At 35.0% G+C, this 16552-nt stretch overlaps 1 non-coding gene and 1 pseudogene across 1 annotated transcript; one reads left to right on the top strand and one right to left on the bottom strand.

The window, feature by feature from the left end:
* The first annotated feature begins 481 nt into the window (after positions 1–481).
* LOC132522492 (small nucleolar RNA SNORA70) lies at positions 482–617 on the top strand. The gene has a single exon (XR_009541235.1). It is a non-coding gene; the product is annotated as a small nucleolar RNA SNORA70 (small nucleolar RNA).
* Positions 618–15355: 14738 nt separating this feature from the next.
* Positions 15356–15957, bottom strand: LOC132521824 (transmembrane emp24 domain-containing protein 2-like; annotated as a pseudogene).
* Between the last annotated feature and the right edge of the window lie 595 nt (positions 15958–16552).

Raw genomic sequence — 16552 nt, 5'->3', positions numbered from 1 at the left:
CTCTGAAACATTTACACTTAGGTTAACAAATTTACTTATGGAAATATTGATGAATAAATAAATGTGTGAAGTGAAGTGGATCCAAAGTTTATGTCATTTTTGCTCTTATGACCTTCTTAAAAGTAGGAAACATTAATTTTGGACAAAATACCTGTATGTGGACTTTTTCCTTTTTTTGAATTTATATGTTAATAACTGGTAGAATTAGATGATCCTTATTTAGCTCTTTATACCCATAAAGCAGTTCTCAGCACTTTTTAATAATTCATTGAATGTTTTGCTGCAGGGCTGCTGTGTTCTCAAAATTATATAAATCGTATGATTGAGAGGAGATGCAAGAATTTATAGTTTTTCTAAAGGAATTTTATATGCATATTGTGTAACACAAAGGTGTCATGAAAATATAAGATCAACATTTTCAAAAATTAAATATCTGCTTACATTGTACTTTTTGCATTTATTTTGATTGCACACATCTGAGAATCAGCCAATTAAGCCAACCATGGTCTTTTCCCCGTGGGGGGCCCAGCATGCAATGGCTGCAAACAGCAGCCTCCTCGGTAGGGTGTGCAGCCTGTCGCCTGTACAGGATGCCCTAAGGGACCCTGGATACAGCCCTTTCCAGTGGGCATTCATGACTGGCATGCTGTCCTCAATCTAGGCTCCAGGTAGGTATGTGCGGTGCCTTTGGAAATCCCCAGGGCACAGTGGCCAGAGTCCACGTTGGCCAAGTCATAATGCCCATTGGCACCAAGCTACAGAACAAGGAGCATGTGACTGAGGCCCTCTGCAAGGCCAAGTTCAAGTTCCTCGACCACCAGAAGATGCACATCTCCAAGAAGTGGGGATTTACTAAGTTCAATGTGGATGAATTTGAAAACATGGTGGCAGAAGAGCGGCTCATCTCAGATACCTGTGGGGTCAAATACATCCCTAATTGTGGTCCCCTGGACAAATGACAGGCCCTGCACTCATGAGAGCCTTGGTGCTGTCCCCTCCTTACTCATGCCCACCAATGAATCCTACTTTCCTGTCAAAAAACAGAAACAAACAAAAAAAACAACAGACAAACAAAAAACCCCAAGTCTCTTAGAACGCTAGGATCTTAGAGCTGAATAAAACTAGATGAAAATTAGCCCAAACTCTCAACAAATGACAATTCCTAACAGTGGTTGTGGTAGATAGAATAATGCTCCCTCCCCTGAAAAAATAAAACGTTCACTTCCTAATCTCCAGAACCTTTGAATATGTTACCTTATGGGACAAAATGGACATTGCAGATGTGATTAAATTAAGGATCTTGAGATGGGTAGATTATCAGGTGGTCCCAATGTAATCACAAGAATCTTGATAAGAGAGAGGTAAGAAAGTCAGAAAAGACCGAGATAGAGGTGTGCATATCTGGGGGAAGGGGAGTGGTGTGTGTGTGTGTGTGTGTGTGTGTGTGTGTGAGAGAGAGCTGGAGTGGGCAGAGAGAGAGAGAGAGATTTAAAAGTGCTACCCTACTGATACTGAAGATGGAAGAAGGACATAGCCTGAGGAATGTAAGGGGCCTCTAGAAACTGGAAAAGCAAGGAAACAGATTCTTCTCTTAGAGTCTCCAGAAAGAATGCAGGCTTACCAACAGTGTCTGGTTAAGCCACTAAGGTTGTGGTAATTTGTTAGAGCAGCAATAGGAAACTAATACTACAGCCAAAAATTTGAACCCTTATAGAAACAGGGAAATTATCATTTTCTAAATTAGCCTTTTCCACCATTGAAAGTTTAAATGTTCAGGAAATTTAACTTGAGTTGAATTCTAACCTAGATAGCTACCTGTTACCTCAGATGACAGCTCTCTATGTGGTCTCACTGACTTCACTCCTAAGGCGTGTGTCATTTCACAGTGTGGTCATTGTGTATGTGTTACGATCATTTTCTCAGTCTTCCAGTTAAAACCAAAATGAAGCAAAAATTTATTACCATGTTTGTGACTTTTAGGGGGTAAAAATCTATCATCATGCTATATATGTCAGAATTTTCTTTCTTCTTCATTTCCATCTCCACCAGGCTGGTACAAGCCTCTCCCTCAGGCTATGATGATTGCAATGGTCTCTGAACTCTGAATTCTGAACTCTTCTTCATGTCTCCAGTCTGAGGTCTTCTCAATTCAGCCTATATGCTGCTGCCAGTAAAATCTTCCTAAATAACTAATTTCAAGTCATTCCCTGGCTTAAGAACCTGTTTTCCCCTATTGCTCATCAGTTATCAAGTTTTATACCTAAATCTCAGGTTCCTTTATAATGTCCTTCAGCAGAGCTGGCTTCATGGGCCTGTGACCTGTGCTGCACTCAGGGCCATGTACGTAGAAAGGCCTGATTCTTGTTTAACACACTGCTATCACTATCCCAAAATTCTTAAAAAATTTTGAAGTCCCACCATTTTCATTATGTATTGGAAATCACGTATAGTATAGCAAATTATGTAGCTTGTTCTGTCCCTGGGTTTATCTACATTTTATTTTGTGATCTCATTCTTTCTCAGTATAGCCTTGTTTCTGGAAGGTAGATATTACTTTTGTCCCTTGAATTTACCATCTTTGGCCAACTCCTTTTTCTTAACAGTTGCTATTTCTTTTTCTTGGAATGCCCTTTCTCTTTCATTTCATGCTTCTAGGCCCAGCTCAGGCACTGTGATTGTGCCCAAGAATACTGCATTGTACATAGTCTGTGTTCCTTAAATATCATTTCTCCTTCTAGCTCCATGCCTTCTTCCTTTCCTTATTGGCAACTTTGTCAATGAAATCTTATCCACTTCTTCAGTTCTCACTAATACCTCTTCTCTGAATTTAATTTGCACATTACTGTTTCATAATTACTCCATGTACTGTAGAATTTTCTCCTGATTTGTGTCATAACTGTGTAAGAACAATAAACTTATCTTGCCCTATTGTGCATGTACCCTGGAATAAGGATAGTAGTGGATGTATACAAATAATATATACTTGCTAATGCATTAATCATCTACCAACAGTTTTCCTGTCACTGAACACCCTAAGTATATGGGAAGCTGCTTAAAAACCTTTCTGCTTATATGGAGGTTAAGTTAGTTCCAGAAAGGTCACTTACACTGTTACTCCCAGGAAGTTAATATTATTTCCTAATTTCTCCCACATTAAAAAGACTAAATGGAGATACATTTTTTTTTTGCAAGTATCATTGAAACACTTTAACTTGAAGCCATAATATCCTGGAATTTTCTTATAAGTGAATTTATTTTTGGAATATTAGGAATTACATCTATTTGATTGCTAAATATAACAAAGTAAATTATAAGTTTATATAAAAATTTATATATAGTATATGTACATATGTTTATGTACATACTGCATATCTGTACCTGTGGCAACAGAAAGTAGGGTTGGAGAGTTTTGGTTTTTTCTCCATTTTCTATAAATTCTGATAATACTTCCCCTCATGGAGAGCACTGTATGTGTGAAGTGAAAGATTTTCATCTGTAATTTGACCTCTATTGTAGTTCATAATAGTGGAGGATCACTGGTTAAAGGGAGAATCAAACTTGAGAAGCTCGGCCTTGGATAGAACTTACCTTCTAAAATAATGGCTATAGAAAAGAAAGGCTGAAGGGTAACAAGATGGAGAACACTGAGGGATTTTCAATTATCTTTGGTGAATAGATTTTTCTTCTGATGCTAACCATTCCTATTGTAAAAGAGCTGGCCATGTAAGTGAGATAGAGGAAAAGGACAGTCTAGGCCATTTGGAACATAGGAAATGAATATAAAGGGTCACAAAAGCTCAGGATGGCAAAACTAAAAAGAAAAAGTTGTTCTGATACTTAAAACACTTCTATGCTTTAAAGAACTTTCTAATGTTATTGTTTGAAAGAAGCATCAATAGTTTATACAAATATGTTCTCTTATACGTTCAGTTTTTCTTATTTTGAAAGCATATAGTTAAATTGGTGTTAGAGTCAAGTTAGTAGATTTACTTGTGGTGAGCCTATGCACTTTCTGTGTGGTTTGGTCATTCTTTAATTTTTAACCCAACCATTAAAAATGGCCTTTTATTCATTGTCATATTGATTTAGGCAATAATCAACTGTTAAAGACTTCCTAGAAAAGTCATCATATCATTAAAAATCCAGCAGTCTACAAAGCTAGAAGTTTGTCCTGATATTCAGGCAGACTCATAATCTAAAGAAATGAGAATCAGGAACTGGGTCAAACAAGTGTTTAGTTTTTCAGGAGCCTAATTCTTTTAATATAGTTATTAAATTTTTAAAATAGGAAAGCTATTGAATTTGTATATTAATTTCATATCCAGACATTTTGGTAAATTATCTTTTTGTATGTAGTGGAAGCAATCTCTGATTTTGGTTTGCAGCAATAACCCTAAAACTGTTCAAAGAGAAAGTCTTTCAGCATGGACATTTCATTCTCTGCTTTGAAATAATAACTTTTATATTTGAGATTCTTCTTCTCTCTCTTTGAGCTATCCAATGCCATCACAAGTAACTCTCTGAGAGCACAATGTCAACATTCTTTATTCATTTAAAATTTTTTTATGGTAGTGCTCCCTGGTTACCTAGAATTTTACTCTTAGTTGGTACTAAGAGTAAATTCTTAGTTGGAATTTACTTGGAATCACAAGCTTCATTATTATCTCTTTGACACTACATACCAAGGACTCCTAAATTTTTAACATCTCAATTCCTTTCAGCTACCTCAGCTTTTAAACCAACATCAAAAAACCTGCACATTTCCCTGAAGTTCTCGTTCTTAGACCCAGCTCCCTGACACCTCTTTACTGAAACAGGGTGATTTGCCAATTAAAAAATATCAACTTAAATGAGTGTAACTACTACCATTACAGTGAAGACACAGAGCATTTGCATCATTCCATAAACTTTCCTCTTGCACCATTGCAGTCATTAACCTTTTCCTACTCCATGGCTTCTGACAAATGCTGATTTGCTTACTATCACAGTAGATTTGCCTTTTCTAAAAATGCATATGAAAGGTGTAGGGGATGAAAAATAATTTTCCCTCTGTTCTTCTGAGTTCTTAGCTGAGATTCCTGTTATAAAACACAGATTAAAAAGAGAAAAGCCAAAACTTAATAACATATATACCTTATATATGCATGAGAGATAACCAGGGAAAAAATGAGTAACTCAGAGAGGTGACTTTAGAATTCAGACTTAATTACCATTTTAACAGGGACATGCAAGGAGGAATGTAAGTCTCTTAGGGGAAAGTAAATAATTTTTAGGACAGATGAATGGGCCTTTAGAAGAATAGATGGAAGATATGGTAGTTAATCACAAAGTTTGTCTGAGTGTGATGTCAATGTCTAGACTCTCCTTTGATAAGAGTCAATCTTCTGTGGTTTAATGAAATTCCCAAGAAATAGATTTATTGACAGTCGAGTTCCTTTTGGAGGATCTGAATTTAGGCAGATAAGGGGAGGTCAAAGAAAGCCTCTTCTTGCATTTGCTGCTTTTCAAGTTCTTACAGCTCAAAATAAACAATATATTGAAGTGGCATATTTTGAATGGCATGTCCTGAATTTCTACAGTCATTATTTTGGGATGGCGTATTCTACTACCCTTCAAATGACTCACAGTATGTATGCTTTTGTATCTGGATTCTTTCATTTAGCATAATTCTGTTAAGATCCATTCATGTGTTTGCATATATCAGCAGTCCTTTTATTTTAATTGCTGAGTAGTATTTCATTGTATGCATGTACCACAATTTTTTTATCTAATTTAATTAAGACTTGAGATTTTTCTAGTTTTTTGCTATTATGAATGAAGCTGTTAGGAACATTAGAGTAATAGTATTTTTGTGAGAATATGCTTTTATTTCTCCTGGAGAAATATTTAAAAATTGGATCCTGGATTGTAAATTAATTAAATTAATATTTTTACCTATATAACATGATGTTTTTACCTATACTAATTATCAAAGATTCTATATTATTTTGCACTCTCACCAACAATATATATGGGTTCCATTTGTTTGACATTTTTAAATACTTAGTATTTTTGGTCTTTGATTTTAGACATTCAACTATATACTAATGATATCTCATTGTGGTTTTAGTTTACATTTCTTAATAATAAATGATATTGAAAAACATTCATGTGCTAATTAGTCACCTTTATATCTTCTTTAATGAAGTATCAGTTCAATGATTTGTTAGTCTGAATATTGAGTAACAAGCGCTATTATTTCTTTTTCTTATCTTATTCCAGTGGCTAGGACACATTGTATAGAAGTGGGATGAAAAGAAATCTGCACCTTGTTTCTGATATTAGGAGGAAATTATCTGATATTTTACCATTAGTTACAATGTTAGGTTTAGGTTTTATATCGATATACTTTATAACTTTGAAGGAGTCGAGTTGCCTTCTAATTTTGTATTATGTTGAATTTTGTCAAATGACTTTTTGCATCTAGTTAAATGATTTTATTAACTTTCTATTTTAGTCTTTTACTACAATGAATTAAATTGATAAATTTTCAAGTGTTAAATCAACTTTTCATTCTTGTGATAAATCTCACTTGTTAATCTACTTTATTTTTGTATATTACTGTACATGGTTTCAAATGTCTGCTTGTGGATTTTTGCATCTGCATTCATGAAGGATTTTGATCAGTAGTTTTAGTTTTGAGTAATGTCTTTGATTCTGATAACAGAATAATATTGGTCTTCTATAATGGTTGGAAAATGTTCCTTCTTTTTTCTGGAAGAGATTGTGGGGATTCCTTATTATTTCTTCCCTTAAAGTTTTGTAGAATTTACCAGTAAAGACCTCTTGGTCTAAAGATATTTTTGTAGGAAAGTTAACTATAAACTCAGTTTCCTAAATAAATGTAGAACTATTCTGGTTATCTACATCTTCTTGAATAAGCTTTAGTAGTTGGAGTCACTTAAGAAATTTGCCCGTTTGTCTAACTTTTAAAATTTGGTGTTATAAAGTTTTTGACATTATTTTATTATCTTTTTACTATCTTTAGAATCTGTAGTGATGTCCCATTGCCTTTTCCTGTTAGTGGTAAATTGTTTATTCTGTTTATGTTTGATTATCCTAGCAAGCAGTTGATTAGTTTCATTTACCTTTTTGAAGAACCAGCTTTTAGTTTCATTAATTTTCTCTGCATTTTCTGTGTTCTATTTCTGTTGTTTGTTGTTGCCTTCCTTCTACCTGTTTTGGGGTTTAATTTGTTCTTGTTCTAATTTCTTTAGGTGGAAGCTTATATGGTATGTAACTTCAGATATTCTAATTTTTATCTCTAGTAGTTTGTTTTTGGACTATTTATATATTCATTGCTTTCCTCATCATATCAATATTAATGATTTCCTCTAACTTTGTGAAAGCTACATGTAGTACTCTGGACTGGATCTTGCAACAGAAAGAGGACCTTAACAGAAAAACTGGTGAAATCCAAATAAAGTCTGAATAGTAGTTAATAGTAATGTAAAAATGTCAGTCTCTTAGTTTTTACAAATATGCCATGGTAATATAAAATGGTAAAAAAGGGGGAACTGAATGGGAGATATATAGAAAACTCTGCACTATGTTTGCAACTTGTCTGTAAATTTAAAATTATTCAAAATAAAAAAAATTATATAAAAAAAACTTTCATTGACTTCAATCTAGTTTTTTGTTGTTTGTTTTCACCCTGTTTCTCTACCCACACTCTCAGCAAAAAGTCTCAGTTGATGAGAAATGTCACTATTTCACACCTTTCTCTTATATATACTCTGATATGGCTTCCATGCTCCCTACTTCATCAAAACTCTTCTTATCAAGATGGTCAATGACATCACAATGCTAATATAGAGGTGAGGTACCTGGTATAGAGAACAAGCTCAATAAAGAGATTTTTGGTGTACTAAATAACATTTACACAAAATATTAATTCTACTTAAATAATACTTATAGTAGTAGACTATATTATAGTAGTAAATAGGTCTCAACTCTATGGACTTAAGATAATAAAGACGTATCTCACATAAAATTTGATATGGATCAGGTAACCCTTTACAACTTGAAGCTAGAGGATCTAGAAAAATAGTGTCCCAATTGTTGTATCAGGGCTAAGGAGAGTTGCAGAATTGTGCTATATAGTTTTCAAGTCCAGGCCTGAAGTTCCTACATCACGTGTATCCATATTCCATTGGCCATTCCTGAATCATATATACACAATCTAACCTAAAGGAGGACTGGACAATGTAGTCATCTGTGTGCCCAGAAAGAGGAAACGATTTGATTAATATGTAATATTATCTCTGTCAAAATGTAAAATTTTCTGAGATAAAGTTGGAAAGCCAGCCATGCCTAGCTAATAACCAATTGTATGACTGATTAACTCATTGATAGTTGATCAACAAATTTGGCAGAAATTTACAATTTTCTTCCAATGTCCATTCCTTTCTTCTTCCACAGTAATAGAAAGCCAATTTTTTTAGTAACCACATGGCTACTCTGAGAAAAGACTACATCATTAGTTTTCTTTGCAACCTTATGTGGTCCTATAGCACTAGGCTATAATGAGAAATGCTCTGTACATCAACTGAGAAGTGGCTTTAATGGAAGGTCATGTGTCTTTATTTCTTAATTACATTTGGCCATGATTTTTAAAATACGGCCAAGTCTCTAGCAACTACACTGGACCATTAGATGACATTGGGAATGGAAGCCAAACATGGCAAAGGCATAAGAGATAAGAAGCCTTATTCCTTGACAGCATGCAGCATCTTTCCATCTCTAGTATTTTCTCCCTTGACTCTCTGAATATGGAAAACATAACTTCTATCTTACTATGTCAGATTTAAATTTTTTTCTTCAGTTACTTTCAGACAAACTTAATCATGAAAGATATAGCAAGCAATCAATTGCTTAAAAAAGATTAACTATACCTACATATAGACTTATATGTTCTAACTTAGGATTTTCAGGTCTCTCATTCATTTACATTCATTGTCATTAAATTTTGCATCAGACCAGAGTGTGATCTCTGGGTTCAAATTGTCTGAATTAGATGATAGATTTACTACTAGCTAGAAGACTGGCAATGGGCAAGTTTTGTAGTGTTTTAAAGTTTATCTTGGGGACTTCCCTGGTGGCACAGTGGTTGAGAGTCCGCCTGCCGATGCAGGGGACATGGATTCGTGCCCCGGTCCGGGAAAATCCCACATGCCGCGGAGCTGCTAGACCTGTGAGCCATGGCTGCTGAGCCTGCGCGTCCGGAGCCTGTGCTCCTCAACAGGAGAGGAAAAAAAAAAATTATCTTACATTTCTTTAAATAGTAGTATTTTAATCCACATAATAGGTTTTTACTTTTTTTAAAAATTTTTATTGGAGTATGGTCGCTTTATAATGTTGGGTTAGCCTCCACTGCACAACAAAATGAATCAGCCATACACATACAGATATCCTCTCCCTTTTGGATTTCCCACCCATTTAGGTTACCACAAGGCACTAGGTGAGTACCCTGTGCTATACAGCATGTTCCCAACAGTTGTCCATTTTATACATAGTATCAATAATATATATGTGTCAATCCCAGTCCCCCAATTCCTGCCACCACCCCCGCTTTGGTATCCACACATTTTTTCTCTACGTCTGTGTCTCTATGTCTGCTTTGCAACTAAGATCTTCTATACCAGGTGTCCCCAACCCCCAGGCTGTGGACTGGTTAGGGACCAGGCCGCACAGCAGGAGGTGAGCTGCAGTCCAGTCAGGGAAGCTTCATCTGCCACTCCCCATCACTCGCATTACCACCTGAACCATGCCCCCACACCCGTCCAGTCCGTGGAAAAATTGTTTTCCACAAAACCAGTCCCTGGTGCCAAAAATGGTTGGGGACCACTGATGTATATCATTTTTCTAAATTCCACATATATGCGATATTATACGATATTTGCTTTTCTCTTTCTGACTTACTTCACTCTGTATGACACTTTCTAGGGCCATAATAGGCTTTTAGAAAGATTAAATAAGTCAATGCCTTTAAGGTGCTAGCCAGACTTAACAGCACAGAGAAAGTGGTCCTAAAATGATATTTCTTTCACAACAAGTGAAGCAATGGCACTGCCTGTTTAGATTCCTTCATTGATTTAAACCAAGGTTATATTCAGATAATAATATATTCATATGGAAAAATTAACAGAGTCTTTTTTTTGGCTTGGATAAATTTACTAATTTTATGAGGCCATCCAATGCTTCTAAGTTAGTAGTATTTATGCTATTATCCTTAGAAGTTTGAGTAATACATGGTGGTGCATTCCTTTATATCTCAAAATAAGAAAAGTATGCACAACATTGAAGATGACAAATCAAAAACAATTATGTTTAAAATTAGATTCGCAATAGAAAAATCTGATCCCTGGAAAAAAATTGTCCTGCCACGTGTGTGTGTGTGTGTGTGTGTGTGTGTGTGTGTGTGTGTATATATGATATCATATATATCAGTTCTTCTCAAAGTACGGTCCCTAGACCAGCAGCATAAACAACATCTGGGAACTTGTTAGAAATGCAAATTCTCTGGCACAACCCCAGACTTACTAAAAGAGACATCTGTGTTTTAAAAATCCTAATGATTTTAGTGCAGGCTAAAGTTTGAGAACCACGGATGTCTGTCTTTAGCTAAAATACTAAGGTTAACAAAAGATTTCAGTTTATACAGAGTCACCAAGCGAATTGATGATCTTAATGAGAATTCAGCTTGAGTTCCAGCAATATTGGTTTTCCTGCATGAATTTAACCCAGCTAAACAATTTATATTTTATTTATTTGTTTTCTGTTATGTCTTCCTTCATTATGTCCTAAATTTATTCAAAACTTTACGTGATAAATTCTTATGGATACTTTGGTAAAAACATGTTATAAATATCAAATGATTTAAATTACATGCAAACAAATAAATTAAAAAATGATATTACTCTAACCCTGATCAAGCTGCTTTGCTTTTCCACTGGTCTTAAGATACACCCTGCATGTAACAATTTGTTAAGCTCATCCAAGAACAACTTCTTCATGACTTGATAAAAATTAAAGAGATAATAGAATAGTATAATAAAATACAACAGTGCACGTAAGTACAATATCTAAAACAATAGTCTCTACTTGTTGAGTATCCTAGAATTTAGGTCTGTGAAACCTCTCTGGTCACCAGCTGCCTAACAGGATATAGCTCAAACAAGGTCCCTTTTAATATATTCCCTTCAGTATATGCTAGAACATATATTATTTCAGAATATAAAATTTACTTCCCATTCAGAATATTAGTTACAGAAAATATTTTCCTCGTGGATTTTCCCATTCTTTTTCAAGCACTCCATAGATCTATGGATTTAATTTCAAAGTGTTTGGAAATTTTGATGGAAATTTTTAAAACTTGAATAAAGTAAAATGGGGTAAGCAATAATAATATGTGGCAAAATGTCACTAATATTAATGTAGTTTGACCAAAATCTTCAAGCATTAAGCATTTTGATATTCTCTGAAAAGTGCTTTTATTTTACTTAAAGCCTTAGAGCAAATTTATTAGTTTTCTCTATCACTATTGTATTTGACCTGCACATCCTGGAATATTTCTCTCTGTGATTACCAAGGAGGTTGAAGGGTGGGAAATGGTGAAGATAAATTATACTTATCAGTCACTCCATGACTGGTGGCTTGTTCCAGCCTTTATCCCCAAGGCACTGCTTCTTGAATGTAATTAAAGTAAACATCTTGTATCCATAAAGGGAAAGTATTTTACATTAGTTTTTAAATTCAGTTTAAGGAATAATATTAAACATCATTTAAAGTAAAAGTTTTAGTATGAGGCAAGTGTTTTAATATTTTGTTTTTAAAACCATGTGAGCTTAGGTATTTAATATAATATATATATATTAAATATGGTAATATCAATTTTGCATAAAAAGCTAAATATGTGTATATCTATATATAGGCATATGCATTCTAAATCCAATCCAACTTTTGATATGGTTAAAGGTATTCAAGCTTTTTTAATATTCCAAATTGAATGTATTACATATAGACCTCTATATCATGTAACAATACTCTTTTGTATGTTTGACAATCATTTTTCTAGCTCCTTTAATTATTGTTTTCTTACTGTACATCATAGAGAAGATGTGGAAACATGTTAAATAAACTTGTAAAGCACAAACCTGCAAAATATTCCTATTTATCACTGACTATGTGATAGCAAAATTATAAGCAGATATTTAATTAATATCTTATACTGCAGTATCCAAAGTTTGCCATGAAATCAATATAACATATGAGATGCAACCAGGTTACATTACACCACATTGCTTTCCTTTTTGCATATGAATAAAACAAATCTGAATTATACAAAATCCAGTAAAAGTTTTCATTCTTTGGAAGAAAGACTCCATATTCTTGGAACTGAGGGTATTACAGTGAAGAACTTAGATAAGGTCCTTACTCTCATAGTCTACAGGTTCTAGTGTCAGGTGGGGATGAGGGGTGGGAGTGAACAATTGATTATTTAAATGGGATAGGTTGAAAATGATAAAGTGCTATGGAGAAAATAAAAGGATAATAAGTAGAGAATCAGTGGTTGGTGATGAGAACCTTAAAAAACTTTAGATGTTTTTCTCAAGGAAGGCTTTTCTGAGGCAGTGAGAAGTGATCCGAAACTAGAATAATGAGAAGTTAGCCACACTGATATTTTGTGGAAGAGTATTATAGATAGAAGAATAACAGATAAAAGTCTATGGAACAACAACAAAGTATCAATGGAAATAAGAGTAATTTAGATGAAAAATAATTATTACGAGAAAGAGTACAGAGTTAGAGCAGTACCTCATATTCAGTATTGGGAACAATAGAAATTGAACTTTTATATAAATTGAAGTTAACCTGAGCTCATTTCTAGCCTTATCCATGACTTAGACAATTATTAGGATAGTGATGGCTTGAAGGGAAAACCAAGTCCCCTGACCAAGGAAAAGCTTCATGGAATGTTTTAACAGTATTTTTACAGCTATAGAACACCCCAGTCATGTAACACAAACATTTAATATCAAAACCCAAAAAAAGAAAAACTAAATCCAAATAATTAGTCCTGCAGCAGGAAGAAAGGGGATTCCTAAAAATACAAAAGGAAGAATTGAATTATGAAACAAAATGTTAAGAGTTTCATGTTTGGGTCATTATGGAATTAGATATAAAAGCAAACAAATAAGCGAACAGTGAGATGTTAAGGAAAATAATTCCTCAAAAGTTGGAAATGAGTACCAAAGTTGACTACAAGCAACATTAGCACCTGAGACTTCATAGAAATTCCAGGGAATCCACTGAACATCTCAGAAAATGTGAAATGAAGTTTAAGATTATTTACTATGAAGGAGGAGTTAACGTTTATTCCTTGTTAACGTTATACTTAATACAATGTAATCTGACTAATTTTACCAAATGTCCATTGTGTCTACTCATGTCAAATATCAATACTTGTGGATTGATATTTGTAGGAAAGCAATTAGTAAAATTCATAATTAAATACAAATAGTGATATTACCTCAATAGTTGCTGAAAACATATTGCAAGATTCAACATTCATTCCTGATAAAATTTTTGAGATAGAACGTTACTTAATAAAACAAATGTATTTGTCTCAAACTAACAGCCAATCTCATGCTTGACAGTGAACTTTTGCATAGATTGTCATGTCATAAGAAGTCAAGGGGGTTCTTTCATGGAACTATTTTTTTTTTTTTTTTTTTTTGCTGTACGCGGGCCTCTCACTGTTGTGGCCTCTCCTGTTGTGGAGCACAGGCTCCGGACGCGCAGGCTCAGCGGCCATGGCTCACGGGCCCAGCCGCTCCGTGGCATGTGGGATCTTTCGGGACCGAGGCACGAACCCGTGTCCCCTGCATCGGCAGGCGGACTCTCAACCACTGCTCCACCAGGGAAGCCCCATGGAACTATTTTTAAACCTCATTTGAAACTGATGTTAACCGCATTTAATTGTTTGTTTTTATTTTTAAAAAGAATTGCTTATTTACTAAACCTGGGGCAGATTAGATACACAACCAGTTTTAAATTTACATCTTTTAAATCAATTTTGAAGTGTTTTCACACACACATGCACACAAGTTGGCATGCAACAGTTGTTCTAAGGTAAAACACAGTCACCTTAAACTGTTGCAAGTATTTTCACCCAAGGTTGAAAAATTGTTTATCCTGAACATGAAAACCTGTAACAAATTTAACTTAATTATATAAAACTTGTTACTAGTAGTTTTCCCCTTGCAAAGATCCAAAAAAAAAAAAAAATGTACAAGTAAGTAATATACATCAGTCACAATGTAATCCTGGATCATCCCCACACCAAAAGAAAGACCCAGGAAAAACAAAAACAAACACACTAGTACTGACAGTAATGTTCAGTGAGCTAATTAAACAGTGGCCAAAATGCCACTGATCAAAAATAAAATAATGGCTGTATATCACTGCAAAGAAATCCAAGAGGCTTTTAACCCTTTGGCATCAGAAATCCAGATTTTTCCAATTATGTGAATGCATACCTCCCACGTGCCAAGAGTAGAGAAAGTGGACGTGCCAGCATAGAAAGAAAAAGAATTACTGTTCACTGCAACACCCAGAGAACTGGCTTTAATAGAGACTTCTTACAAGGTTAGGCGGAAACCAAAAAATGGTTCTTAGCTGCTTGTGTCAACAATTTTAAGTGGAGGTGACTGAGTTCTAAGGTTCAAAGTAAAACTTTAAAGAGGAAAAAGGTTGTTGGTTTAAGTCTTATCTTTAAAGCAAAAACAAGATAGACAGAGTAAAAAAGTACCAACTTGGTAGCATCCTCTAGTCACAGAGCTCTGCAATTAGGCTGGATAGAAAATGTCAAGATTCAGATTGTTTTTTCTGATAAGGACTCAACAAAATGAATCTTTAATGACCTGAACTGCAGGATGAGGGATCCCAAGAACACAGTCATTTTTAGTAAAGTACTGTCAATAAAGTACTATCCTGAACAAGCTGCATTTTATTATGAAAGCAAAAGGAAAGAATATATAAAAAGGACTATACATCTGTATTCCACTTACAGTGTTTGAGTTCAGGAAGGACCTGTATAATGGAGGAAGAATTCAAATATGAAATCATGCCAATCAAATTTTCACTATAACTTTCCTAAAAAAGTGTTTTCCCCCAATATCTATTAATCACAAAGAAACAGAAGCTGTGAATGTACAGTTTAGAAAATAAAAACGTTACAATTAATGACATTATTATGACCAAGACACTTGGTAAACAATGAATTATGAGTTTGGGATTATCAGCAAAAGGCATTTTAAACAACCCTCCGGACTTCAAAAAATCTCTTCAGGTAGTAGATCTGTCCCAATGTCATGGCAACTAGAACAAGAGCTTCAAAGAAGGACCAAAGGACCACTCCGCTGTTTGCGTTGTCATTGATTGCCCTGTGTATTCTCTCCCGAACTTCCATGTATTCCTGTTCATGCTTTACAGCTGTCATCGCCACTGTGAGCTCATTAATCATTTCTTCTAGCTTGTTCTGGTGAGCTTCTGTTTCCATGTCTTGTCCTTTGGGGGCCTCCCCAATATCAATGGTGAACATCACTATCTTTGGAGTCATGGTGGACATCCTACTGCTAAAACAAAACTGAAACGTTCCATCCGAGCAGCAAAGGTGTATTTCCCACTGGACTCCTGGTCTCCTTTATAAATTCCTTTATTATCAGGTCCTGCAATCTCCACGTCGATGTCCAGGAAACCGCCCTTGGCCACCTCGAAAATGAAGCCCATCTTGGTGCCCGGGGTGACCCGCTCGAAGAAGCACTCCTCAGCATGCGCGTCAATGCTGACGGAGTAGCCCGAGACGGTGGCCCGGAGGGTGGCCCGGAGCACCAGCAGCTCAGCGAGCGTCACCATGTGGGGCTGGGGCCGAAGCCAGGACCAGGACTGTGGCCTCCAGAGCCGCCGTCGCCATTGCCTCAGTTCAACCGCATTTATTTGAAAAAAATTAACAAAAAGATATAATAGGAAAAAGGAAGTAAACTACCATTATTTGTAGATAATATGCTTATATTCCTAGAAAACCAAAAAGAATCATCTGACAATGGCTAAAAATGAAACGAGTCAAGCAGAGTAGCCAGCTTATAGATGATGTATGAAATCGGTAACTTTGTTATATATCAACAATAAACCACTAAGTATATGTAAAAGTTGATATTCTTAATAGCAATGCAGAAAACCACCTAGGGACAAAATTTCCAATAAATTCATGGAAACCATACAATACAAAAACAATAAAGATACAAAATTCTACTAAGAAAAAAAAATAGACTCTATGGAGAGCCACATCTGTTCTAGATTGGGAAGACTCAAGACTACAGTTATGCCATTTCAACTATAAATTAGCCAGTAAATACGTTGATTCTAATGCAAATATCCAGCATGCTTTAAAAGAATAGACAAATTGATTCTAAAATTTGTTTATCTGTGGATATAACCAGGGCATTTTTGA

The sequence above is a fragment of the Lagenorhynchus albirostris genome, chromosome 6 (assembly GCF_949774975.1).
Source record: "Lagenorhynchus albirostris chromosome 6, mLagAlb1.1, whole genome shotgun sequence".
NCBI classification, from domain to species: Eukaryota; Metazoa; Chordata; class Mammalia; order Artiodactyla; family Delphinidae; genus Lagenorhynchus; species Lagenorhynchus albirostris.
This window is presented reverse-complemented; position numbering and strand designations above follow the sequence as displayed.